The sequence below is a fragment of the Pinus tabuliformis genome, chromosome 9, assembly GCF_031772625.1.
Source record: "Pinus tabuliformis cultivar Carrire ecotype Pingquan chromosome 9, CPIR1, whole genome shotgun sequence".
In the NCBI taxonomy this organism is placed as follows: domain Eukaryota; kingdom Viridiplantae; phylum Streptophyta; class Pinopsida; order Pinales; family Pinaceae; genus Pinus; species Pinus tabuliformis.
The window spans coordinates 71,543,327-71,556,964 of NC_142307.1; positions in this window are offsets into that span (position 1 = coordinate 71,543,327).

Below are 13,638 nucleotides of genomic sequence, written 5' to 3' on the forward strand. Positions count from 1 at the left end.
CAGTAACCCAAATAAAGGAGAATCCAACTTTCTAAAGTATTTTATAAATCTCCTATAGTATCTATCTAAACATAGAAAACTTCTGACATCCCTCAGTTTTTGCAGAGCTGGGACCCTTTGGATTATGGCTATCTTATTTGGGTCTACCTGCAGTCCTTTCTAGGATATTGAATGACCTAGAATAGTCCCTGCAGTCATCAAGAACTCACATTTTTCGGGACTAGGGGACAAGTTAATTTCAATGCATTTGTTCAGCACCTTACCCAAGTTGGAGAGAACCTCCTGGAAATCAAACCCATACGGTGTAAAATCATCCATATAAATTTCCACTGCATCATGGACTAGCTCGGCAAAGATACTCAGGACTGCCCTCTGGAAAGTGGCAGGGGCATTGCATAGACCAAAAGGAAGGACCCTATAAGAGAAATTACCCCAAGGACAGGTGAAGGTGGTTTTATCCTGGTCCTCTAGGCTAATCTAGATTTGATTGTACCCGTTAAACCCATCTAAGAAAGAGAAAAACATTTTCCCTGCCAGGCCATCTAACACTTGGTCGATGAAAGGTAGAGGGAAATGGCCCTTCTTTGTTGCTTTGTTCAACTCCATGTAATCAACCAAAATCCTCCACTTCCCATTTTTCTTTGGAACCAACACCAAAGGAGAAACCCATTCACTGTCTGAGATAGGGTAAATGAATCTTGCATCCAGTAGCTTTTGCAGTTCTTCTTTGACTATATCCTTGAGAGCTGGATTCATTCTTCTTTGGCATTATTAAACTGGTTTGGAACCTTCTTTGATATCAATGTGGTGAGTACACATCGAGGGGTACACTCCCTTCATTTCTTTGTAACTCCAAGAAAAGGCATCCAAATGTTCCCTTAGCATGTTGCATGACTCTTCTTCTTGGTGTACAGAAAGAGAGGGGTCTATTTTCAAAGTTTTGTCAGGGCAAAATTCTATTGTCTTGACACGAGTCTGGTTTGAATCATCTAAGCATAAATCAATCTGACGGTTGCTCTTGGTTTCCTTTACTACTTACTCTAAAGACAAGGTGTTGGGAGTTGGATTTTGGAGTATGTGTTCAATCAAATCATCTTCATCTGGATGTACTCCTCCCATGGCAACTTCTACGGTATAGAGTTGGGCTGATTAGACTTCATCTTCTTCCTCCTCTTCTAGACATAAAGGTAAATCATGTTCTAAAGATGGCTGAGTAGGAGGGTACAAGACCAACTGCTTGGACAGATGCCCATTTTTTATAGTCATGTTTCAAGCCCTGCAGCTGATGTAGGCATTGGCAGTGGCTAACCAAGGTCTCCCAAATATGAGAGGATAACCATTAAGCTTGGCCTTAAGATGGAGAACTAGGAAGTTTGTCGGGTACTCCCAGGAGTCAATGGAGACCATCACATCCTCAACAATCCCCTCAAGGGCCACTGTGGAATGGTTTCAAGCTGCAAGACTGTTGTGGTCTTTCTTAATGAACCCTGAAGATTTATCTTGAGCATGGTGTCCTTATTCATTACATTAATGGCAGCACCAAGATCAATCAAAGTGTGTGGGACAATGGTTCCATTGATGTGCACATCTACTATAGGGCTTCCACGGTCTAAATACTTTGGGCAAATTACCTGCCCCAGCATTAAGTCAGATAGTTGTCCAATGACATTAATGGTAGGGGTGTCTCTTTTTCGCCTCCTTGTATGTTTGAAACACTTCTCTTTAATCATTTTTTTGTAAATAGGTACATCCTTAATGGCTTGGAGAAGTGGAATTTTGATAGATAGTTTTTTCAATTCACCCAAAAGTTCATTCTCTTCTGGGTTAGGCTGGACTGGATGAGTTAATCTTTCAGGAACGGGTGGTGGATTCACTCTAGGTATATTTTCCTCTATTTCCTCCTCACTCTCCTTTGGTGGATATGGAGGTTGGATGTCCGGGAGTACTCTCCCAGACCTCAGGTTGATTTCTTGAATTTCCACAGCATAAGTAGGGTAGGATGTCTCTCCACTATATACTTGTTGTTTTGGTCTGTTGTTTAGGTTCGTATTTGGTTGGGCAGGCATCTGAGGTTGTTTAGGTGGAGCAGGGTGTACAATATGTGGTTGAGTAGGAGGTGAAGGCAATAAAGCTGGAGCATTGTTGTATGGGGGCCTCCACCCCTGGGGTGGTGCATTCCACTGAGGCTGTGGAGGAGTATATGGCTGAAATGGCTGATTGTTTGACTGGGAATGGTACTGAGGTGCAAGAGACCAATGAGAAGGTGTAGAACAGGAGGGATTAGCAGTGGGACCCCAAGAGGGAATGGATTTGTTTTGGTTAGGGTTGTAATATGCATAGGATGACCCTTGCATGCCCTACTGGTACAATCGAGGTCCATGAGGCCTCCTTTGATTTATGTAGTAGAGATATTCAGTCACCCCTTTAGTTCCCTGATACACAACTTTTAGTCCATGTAGAGAAGTGCACTTGTCTATGGAGTGGTTTTCTTCATAGACCGAGAAGATTTCTATAAGGTTTAATGGACAATCATTCCTAGGGTGCCTCTTTGTGCATCTAAGGCAAAAAATGGCTAATGCTCTCTCTACTTCCTCCTGCTTTCTCTTGATGTGCATAGTGTCCATATGTAGGGAAAGGGTTTGCAACATTTCACTCTTGAAATCTTCCAACATATTTCCAATTTCACCTTTTATGGATGTGTTGGAAGAGGATGAGCTGGCCATTGGTTGACTACCCCTACCCTTTTTCCTAGCTTCCATAGAATGGTTCTTAAAGACAATCTTGATATCTTCATAGGGTAGCTGGTAGATGTCCCCTCCTGCTAGCAGGTTTAGGGTATCCAAAAGATCTTCCCTGACCCCCCTGAGTAGGACTAACTTCAGTGACTCAAGATCAAGTGTGCACCTGGCCCTTTTGTAGCTAAGATAGAATATTTCCTCATAATATTCTAAGGACTCATCATGCCCTAAGGTCATTCTAAAAATTTCCTCTTTAGTGTCTTTGGACCTACATTAGTCCCGATAGTTGCTGTTAAAGTCTTACTGCACCTTAGCCCAAGTTGTGATGCTATCCTCAGGTAAACCCATGAACCAGTGTAGCGCTGCATCCTTGAGAGTGGATGGGAATAATTTCAACTTCTGATCATCAGTGGTGTAATCATAAGTTTTGCATATGATAGTGAACTCAAACAAGAAAGTATCTAGATCTTCTAAGGTCAGGCCATGGAAGTGAGGAAGAGAATAGGGGCTTATGTTTTTCATCTTAGCATCCCCATTGGTTTCTCTGATGGGAAAATCACCCTCAATTCTTTCTCTATCTCCTCTGTAATTTCTATTTTCAACCATTAGGTCAGTTGGAATGGGTTCTCCTTCTTCTTCTCCCCCTGTAGGCTCTTCAAAAATCTCTGGTTGTTCGCCTAAGGGGTCCTCCAATTCACAACTACCGAAGAAGAGGGAATGTTGGTTGTTTGAAGTGGTGGGGGTATTTGGTAGAAATTTTCCGAAGAAGAGGGAATGTTGGTTGTTTGAAGTGGTGGGGGTATTTGGTAGAAATTTTCCTAAGTTATCCATATTCCTACGAGGCATGAAAGAAGTTTTTTTCTTTTGTTTTATTTTTCAAGCTTTAAGACTAATTGCAGAATTAAAATAACAAACTGAATGGAAACTAACTGCTGAATGAAATCTTACTTGCAGAATGGAAAGGAAAGAAAACCAACTTACAATTACTTTTGCAGAAATGAAGCTAATAGCGGAATGAAAGAGATAAGAAATGGAAGAAATAAAGTAGAAATCACATCTACTCAGACACCTCCCCGACAATGGCACCGAAAAGTGATGAGCACAAGTATTGCAGCAAGAATGCTGCAACTCCTGGGGCTAACAACTTTACTTTATCAACCTGGGGTACGTACAAACTTGGAGGTGACATTGTTATATACACAAGCAGGTGCAATGCGTCCACTCTTTGTCACTGCTAAGCTGGCGATAAACCACTATGGTTTCTCAAACTAGCCTTTTATTGATTCAGAAGAAGTTTGATTACCAATGAAGAAAGGGAAATTTTACCCTAATTGGAAGAATGGAATTATTGTCTACTGCATTAATGAAAGACTGAAATAAATGATTTAAACACACCTTTCATATAACTATATGTTAAGAGATCTTGCTTCAAAATAATTCTAAGATAACATGTGTGTAATCCTAACTATCCTAGGCATGCAATTTGAAATAACCAAACATTTTACTATTGTGCATATGAACGAACACAATAACTCGTTTTTTCTTTTTTTGTCCTTTTTTGTGAAAATGTGAATGCTAAATATTATTGGTGATGTGGCAGGTGGATTAGGGTGGTTTTGAAAGTTCATATGGCTTGGGAGGCAAGTGGGGGTCTTCTCCTATCTTCCTGTATGCTTGTTCCACAAATCAGCCTCAAAACAGGCCACTACAGGTCATTCTACAAGATGTCCTAATGCTCCTAAAGGATCCCCTGTATTCCTATAGGATCCGGATGAGAGAAATAGGAGTGATTTGGAAGGTGGTATAGGGCTTAGGGAAGGTGAATGATGGAAGAAACAAGGCAAGGGAGTGGCTAGGACTTCCTCAGAACCCAAACCAAGGGTTGTAAGATGGTTGGATTTGCTCAACAAACCTGGAAAGTTGTTCTTATGGAATGATGAATTAGTTGATGGACTTAGTGGCATTTGATGATAATGGATGGATGAGGTTAGGTTGGGGCTACTGACATGAGATCTTCCTACACTATTGAAAGCTCCTGCAATACATACATCACTAGCATTTACCCATGAATCATGTCAAACAAAGAAGATTTCTAATCAACATAAGAAACAGAATTCCATTATTTATTTGCCTAGTTCATGCATGGGAATACTTGCAAAATATTTTGAAACACCATGAGATCTAATACAAAGCTGAAGATATCAAAAACAACAACTAAAACCTATTCTTGAAAACTGAAAAAGATGTTGGCCTAAGTAGCAGAAAACCCTAAATTCCATAAGAAATCAGAATTCTGTCTTTTTGGGGCTGAATAGGAGTTTTTCCTAAAACCATGGTCCCTAAAGGGAGAAGTGAGGCCAAATCCACCTACTATCAACCTTTTTGGTATTCTTTTGTCTCTCTAAATTTATTTCTAAAGCTATGTACAAATGGAAGCAAACTAATCAAATTCACCACTATTTGCAATGAAACAATGCTAAAATGAATTCAACAAACCTAAGAATACAAGTACAATAAGAGGACCCTTTGCTACTAGGGTTGGGCCCTAACCCAAGAGAGTCATCCCTCTTATTTAGCTCAGTGTTGGAGCAAGGAAATGCTCATTCTCATTATCGTATCAAAAATTACATAACAGTGTTTTGCCACAATCCTTTAACTCGAAAATGCTTAGTGCTCTTACATAAAAAATCCAAATCCTAATGAGGCTCTAGGCCTCATTATTTATACAACTGAAGTCTCCAAAAACTTCCTTAAATATAGGGATGCTTGGCTCCTAAACTCAAGATGAACTGGTTCTTAACTGTCACTAGCTCAGTTGCCCATGATCTCCATGACTCGGCTGCTTACAACTCCAAGCTAGTGTGATTTGATTAAGGAATATTCGAATGAGTGGGGATTTAATGAGAAGGATCTATCTCCTATAATCTCTCCTCCTTGTCTCATTCGATTTCATGCCCTTAATTAGCCAAAATTTCCATGATTTTCTCCCAAAAACCTGCAATCAATGCACATTAGACCACAAGACATAACATCTTACTTTTACTCATCTCATTAAGCACAATATAATTAAAACATGTAAGGAATTATTAGAAGAGTTTATTTTAGTAAGATTGGAGGTGTATTAAGGTCCATATAGTTAGCCAATGATGAGGCTCATCAGGATGTTAAACTGAAGTACAATATTCTAGACAAATAGGAATATGCTTTAATCAGAGCACTAAAATATTTTAGAGTTTTATTCTACATTCTCATGTGACTATGTATGTGTCAGATGCTTCAATAAAGAGTATTTTAGTACAGCCAGACAGTGATGGCAGAAGAGGCACTTGGATTGCTAAAATGATAGAGTTTGACATGGAAATTAAACTTACCAAGTTAATTAAAGGATAGGGTCTGGCTAGACTAATGACTGAAACAAATCTTAAGCCAAAATTCTGGTGAAGAATGAGTTATTAAGGCTTAAGATTGTTTTAAGCAATTTCCATGGTATGTTGATGTTGTTTACATTTTGCAGAATTTACAAGTACCACCAGGAATAGATAAGACACAGGCTAGATTTTTTAGATTGAAATATGTTAAGTATTGTCTTTTGAATGGTTATTTGTATTGGAAGGATCCTTAGGGTATTTTATTGAACTTCCTACTAGAAGACGAAGCTAAGAAAATGAGTAAAGAGTTTCATGAAGGAGCATGTGGGGGACATCATTACTAGAAGGCCATAGCAGATAAAATCTTGAGAGCTAGATTTTATTGGCCTACTTTATTTTTTGATATTAGAAAAGAAGTAGCAGCTTGTCACAAATGTCAGTTGTTTTAGGGTAAGTCAAAACTAATGTCTTTACCTTTGAAACCTATCTATGTGGAGGCACCTTTCCAGCAGTGGGGCCTTGACTTCATAGGTGAAATTCATTCGACATCATCAATGCAACATATATGGATCTTGACAGGGACATATTACTTCACAAAATGAATTGAGTAACTTCTGAGTAGGAAAGCTACTGATCTTGTGGTTATTCAATTCTTAGAAAATATTCTTTCTAGATTTGGTTGCCTGAAGAGGATTATTACTGATAATGCACAATGCTTTAAGTCTAAGAGATTAGTAAAATTCTGTGAAGACTACCATATCAAGCTTAGCCATTCCACAACCTATTACCCTCAAGGTAATGGACTTGCAGAATCCTCCAATAAGAGTTTGGTCAAAATTATTAAAAAGTTGTTAGAAGATAACAAAAAGGCTTGGCACACAAAACTCAAGTTTGCCTTATGGGCAGATAGAGTTAGTACTAAGAGGTCAATCAACACTTCTCCTTTCTAGTTAGTGTATGGTGTTGACACATTGTTTCCTGTTTCAATTGGAATGCATGTTATGAAATATTTTCAAGAGTTGGGAGAAGAACCAAATCAGCTACAGAGAAGGATAAATCAACTAATTGAAGTGAAAGAAACCAAAGAAAGGGTGTATGAAAAATATCGGGAAGTACAAGATCATATTAAGAAATCTTTTGACAGAAAAACTAAAGAGGACGACTTCAAATTCCAAGACCTGGTTTCAAAATGGGATGCCCGCATTGAGGATAAGGGTAAACATGGGAAGCTTGAGAAGATTTGGAAAGGGCCATACAGAATTGCAACTTTTCGGGGTAAGAAAACTTTCATCTTAGAAGGTCTGCAACGATAATTCCTACTAGGAGGTCCGGTCAATAAACGTTTCTTAAAGCATTATATCTCCTAAACACATAATGATTTTCAACTTTCATTGTACATATCCATATAATTTGAAAAATATCTTGCAGGTGTGGATGAATATTCGAAGGGACCTAAAGACTGAAGTGAAGGCACTGAGGTTTTGCCGATATTCATAGGAAAATAAAAGTTTTTTAGAAATAATTATATTTTTTCAAGTTCAGAATATGTAAAATCATCTCTTAAAAGATGAATTTCTTATTTTTGGGTCAATTTTATTTTGAGCTAGTGTTTGTAATGGATGCGGCAACTAGTCTATGGGGAGTTCTTGTTGCCATTATTGATCAAAAACATCCCCATGGAGCCAGTTGTTATCACAATAAACCTCATTTTTTAATTTTTTTAGGAAATGCTGACAGTTGTAGTGTCAGCCTTTAAATTGTAATAAACAATGAAAACTTCTGATAGTGGGGCTATCATCGTTTTTGGAAATATGATATGGTCTTGCGTAGGAATTCACTGACAACGAGTGTAGTAGCATTTTTCATTTTGGTTGATAGACCAATTGTCAGCACCAAAACCAATTTTTAAATTCAAAAATGATGATTATGTTGACCACGTCAATGTCAGCATTTTCACTTAAACGTGTCTGCATTTGGTTCGAGAGGGTAAAAGTATAGGTTAAATCATTTTTCCTCTGCTGCAATGAATGAACATCATTTAACATCACTTTACCATATGATACGAATTTATTCGTAATCATAACTTGAAATGATGTGATTATTCACGCGCCAACTATGTTATCTCAACTGCAGGCCAAAGTTACTTCACCTTGTCCCGTAAGCAATGTTTTGGTGTTAGTTCGGGATTCTTTACACTTGTCATTGGGAATTATTTTGTTCACAGGGATTTGGGATTGAATCCCGCGAAGAACATGCAATGAAATGGGAAGAGGAGGTCAGATGAACCGGTCCAAGCCCAAAGCACCATTTGCTGGACATTTACAATGAAATTCTTCAGTTGTTTTAGAAGGTAGGCTGGAGCGAATTTTTCCACTGTTGTACCAACTAACATGATCTTGTGGCTCAATATTTTTCATAGGGGTTTAATGGGAACCATGTGGAGGTGGGAGGCTTGTCATTTGCAGTTACAGAGAAAACCATTGCTGAGGTCACAACCTTACTAGCAGACGGTGAGAAGATTTTTCACAGACATATTTTGGTAGGGATTAATGTCCCTTTATTCTTCAAAGAATAATTCTAAGGGAAAACTTGGAGGGCTGGAGTTTGAAAGGAGTGGCTTTAGGACCAATTTCATGTCCCTCTACGCCTCTATCAGCAATATTTTACATGTGAAGGTTGGTTTAATCGGGTAAACCTCTACCATTTTTACTTTCTCGCACATCTTGCTAGTCAAATCAAAACCAATCCATGCTTTTATCTGTTAGAGAGCCTTAAAAATTTGGATTCTAGGTTCAGGGACCACACTAATACCTCTTCTCACTTTATATACAACAAATCCCTGATAAAATTGATAATAGAAAGCTAGCTAGTTAAGGCAGAAAGAACATGTAATCATTTCCTTTTCTAGGGAGGTTTTCAACCTCAACCAATTAAGAGAAGAAGAGGTAGACCAGAGACTGCCAAAAAGGGAAGAAAAGCTAAAAATAAAGCTCCTATTGAGCCCCCTCCCAGCCAAGAAAACCTAGTGGTTCCATCTACATCATCTGGTCTGAAGATCCCTAAAGTTTACCAAAGGAAAAGTGATCAGCTTCATAAACCAGACCATGTACTCCCTATGAACTCACCTATTGATGTTGTCTCTTCCCATGCTGCAACTCCACCTTCCAAAACTTCCCCTGCAAACACAGCTAAAAAAGAGGACCCTAAGGGCAAAGAACCAGAGGTGGAAAGCATAGAGGAGGAGACATTGCTTAAGGTCTTCAAGAGTGGAAATAGACATACCAGGCCAACTAACAAGTTAAGATACAAGATCAAACTCAAAAATAACCTAGAGTTGGCCAAGGAGGTGATTGACGTTGACAACATGTTGCTGAAGGACCTCATTATTAACAGGAAGAAGGCTACAGGCTCTAAGAAGAGCCGAAGCAGAGAAGTTGTGAAAACGGGACCCATGGAGACAAGGCAGAGAAAAAAGTAGAGATTGGAGAAGGTAGATGTATTTTTCAAGGCTTTTAGTACCCTCAGCTAAGCTGCTTGGGTATTAAACTTAGATTTTTTGCCTACCTATCTCATGAAACATAGTTTTCACTTAATCGCTAACAGTGGGCCTCATAGTTTTTTCTAGCAGCATAACATTTGGGATAGATGACATTCCCATCATCAACATTTTTTATAAGGTTGACAGAGTCACGGTCAGTTATTTTTTGGCAAAAACTATGTATGTCGGTTGATAGAAACGATACAGGGAAATATTGATAGTTATCCTATCAACATTTTTGGAACAAAGATGCAGTGTTGAAATCTCCATTGTCAACGATATTTAGACATGTAAAATTGTTGACCCTCCAGTTCTTAACGATTTTGAAATCAGGCAGAAACGAAAATGTTGACAATCAACCTGCTAGCAAAAACCACAAATAGAAAACCATTGAAGCCGATAACAACAATATCAACATTTTTTCCAGGAAATCTGAAGGAAAGAGGGATGAATAGAAAAGCGGTTTTGGAGGCGTTTTGGGCCTAATTTGCAGAGGGACCTATTTTTCCAGCTAGGATGTTGAGCCACCAGATAAGGACCTATTTTCTTTTCCAAGGAAGACAGTTTGAGAGATATTTTGCTTCACCTAGATATCAACATATTTTCCTGTGGCTATTTTAGGAAAAACATAATATATTTAAGTTTTATATTTTACATGCATGAACTTGAAATATATTTAGATATCTTAGAATTTTGTAATTAATATGGAGACAAACAGTTTATGTAAGTTCTATAAACAGTTTATGTAGAAGAAGAAAAGGTTGGAATTTTATAAAAAACATATTTTGTATTCTGATATATTTGAGCAGTCTTGAATATATTTGTAGTTTTTAATGAGAAATTTGTATGAAACTCATGTGTTGTAGTTCCTTGTCAGTCTTCCTTTTTGTAATACAATATTTATTACATGTCTGAGAATGTTAGTTTATAATATTGGATTTCATTTATGCTCCTTTCTTGTATTACTAGGCATTAGTATTTGTTATTTCAGTCAGCTATAAACACTGTCTCACTCCACTTTTCTTCTTCCAATTTCTCAATGAGTCAAAGGATTTGTTGCTATCATGCTTTTTATAGCTTGCTCATTAGATATATAACCTCACTTTTTTAGAAATGAACTCCATGCCCAATGGTATGTTTTGTAAACTACCCATCCAATTTCATTCAATGATATAAATCTGGCCACTGAACTCAATTGCAGAAAACCTTCTACTACAGTGACCATAGAGTAGTTGAGTTTTTATGAAGAGATCCCTCTCTGGTTGAAGGGCCATATTTCAACCTAAAAGAGGTTAACTTAGGCCTTTTCCCACAGCCAGGGTTTTCCCTAAGTGATAACATGTCCATTCGAACTTCTTACCTTTCCTCTGCAAGGATGTCATAGGATATGCAATGCGTGAGAAGTTCCTGATGGACCTCCTGTAGTAACTTGCTAATCCCATGAATGATCTCACCTCCTCCACATTCTTAGGAGTTTCCCACTCAATGATGGCCCTTATCTTTTATGGATCTACTATTATGTCTTCCTTGGAAGTGACATGTCCCAAGTAATGCACCTCTGTTTGAAAGAAGATGGACTTTCTAAGCTTGGCATACAACTGATGCTCTCTCAACAACCTCAACACTACTGCCAAATTCTCTGCATGCTCTTCCTCCTTTTTAGAATATACCAATATTTCATAAATGAACACAATAACAAACTTATCCAAATACATACGCAACACACTATTCATCAAGCACATAAAGGTAGCTGGAGCATTAGTCAAACTGAATGGAACTACAACAAACGCATAAGCCCATACCTGGTCCGAAGGAGTGTCTTGTAGATGTCCTCTTCCTTGATGTGTACCTAATGTTATCCTAATCTCAAGTCGATATTCGAGAACACTGTTTCTCCCTTCAGTTGATCAAACAAGTCATCAATCCTCGACAATGGATACATGTTCTTGATGGTCACTTTGTTCAACTGCCTATAGTCAATGTACAATCTAAGAGTACCATCTGTTAGTGTCTATCAGTCCTTCTAGTCACCAGTGATCAAATGTACTCTTTCAAAGTTGTTGATAGGGTTATTATGTCAAATTTTTATATTTTCAAATAAAATTTGATCATTGGTCAATTCTAGGTCATTACTACTCTCTCCATTCTCAAGATCAATTAATGCCATCTTGGTCTTGTCATCACTCCTTGTCAATAAAAAGTGTCTTGGTCATATCATAAATGATTCATATAGGGGTTATGTCATCACCTTATGTCATCATCATGGGATTAGTAATAGGGAAAAATGATGCTCAAGGAGATTTCAGCTTGTTTCAACATCCTCTTTCATATTTCATATACCTCCCTCAACTTCCCTCATAAATCCTCTCATTCCCTTTAAAACCCATTTTTCCTTGGAAAAATTCATACTCCATATTAATTCCCAAACTTTATGTGAAATCCCTTTTAAATTCCCAAACTATAGTCGAAATTCCATTTGTTTTAACTCTAGCCGCACCCATTTAAACTATATTGATATCCCGCAATCGGCCTATCCTGCAACCCGTCTCGCTTGATAATATTGCAACATTCCCCGATTGCGATAAGACCTGGTTCTCGACTGTGATAACAGTACTGACCCTCGGCAATTTCATCAAACTTAAGTCTCTTTCTCCTGCATGATCTTTCCGCCGATTGTGATAACACTCCCGTAGGGCGATTGTGATTAAGTCCCACATCCCCCCGGTGATAAGTCCCAACCCCGGGCTCCCGATTACGATTAAGTCTTGCAATCGGTCCTATCCCGCATAGTCCTTCCCCGACGATAAGTCACTCCTTCCCGATTGCGATGTACCACATCCCATATTAAGTCTTGCATCCCGCATTAAGTCATGCATCCCGCAATAACTCCCACAATTATAACTCCTACAGTTATTAAGTCTCAGCCCTCGTACTAATCTAAAGTCCCTTCCCCCACATGGTCTTCTTCCCGGTTGCTATTGTGATTGCGATACACGACCTCCTTTCTGGACCCACCGAGATTATTAATTGGGTTTTGAAAAGTTTCGGGTCCGGATTTATGGTCCCACTCTCGTTACTCCATTTTGTGTTGTGATTGCAATATGGAAACCAGCCAGCCCGATGTGATATTTTATAAAGTTATTCCTGATAAAGTTTCGGGTCCGGTGCAATGACAAAACACTATGAAACATTGTAAAAGGCCCCTCTCTCTATTATGATTGTGAGATACAAAAACTCGAATCAATGGCCCAGATTTAATCAGCCCGTATCACGCAACTCAGATCAACAATAGAGGAAGAATTGGTCCCCCTCGCTTGCTTTTAATAGAAAAAACAACAGCAAAAGAACAGAGAACAAAAATGCGTTTTCAGCAACTACAATCATCAAAATAGAATGCAGAAAAAATGGAACAGCAACACAGTTCATCAAACAACAAGACTAACAAAAGTGTTTATTCAAGGCCTCAGTTACACCAGAATGCCCAGAATAGCACCAAAGCTCAGACAAATGATATTTTTAGTAGTTTCAATCTATTTTTATGATTTTTTGTAATAAATATTGAAATTTGTTTCAAGATATTTTTCTGTAAACCATTGTATAAATACTTCAGATTTCAAAGTATTGTGGGTTAGACATCAAAGAGTGAAAGGCTTGGAGCTTGTATTCAATTATCCTTTTACAGGACATCAAACGACAGTTGCAACTATTATTCAGGAATTCTTGTGTTGTGAGTTTTTGAGAATGTTTTCTCTCTGTTATAGTTTTATATGAATGATATACAAGTCTTTTTTCCATATCTTCCTTCTTCAGTGATTTTCCTAAGAGGTTTTAAGCAGAATCCTTTTAATTAAGCTCTTTTTTGGTTAGGAATATCATTTTGTGTACTTAGTATTTTGATAAATGAATTCATGCTTTCCATGCTCATTTTGAATCTTTGTTTTTCCACCCTACACTACATCGAACAACTTTTAAATTATCACAAAAGAATACCTAC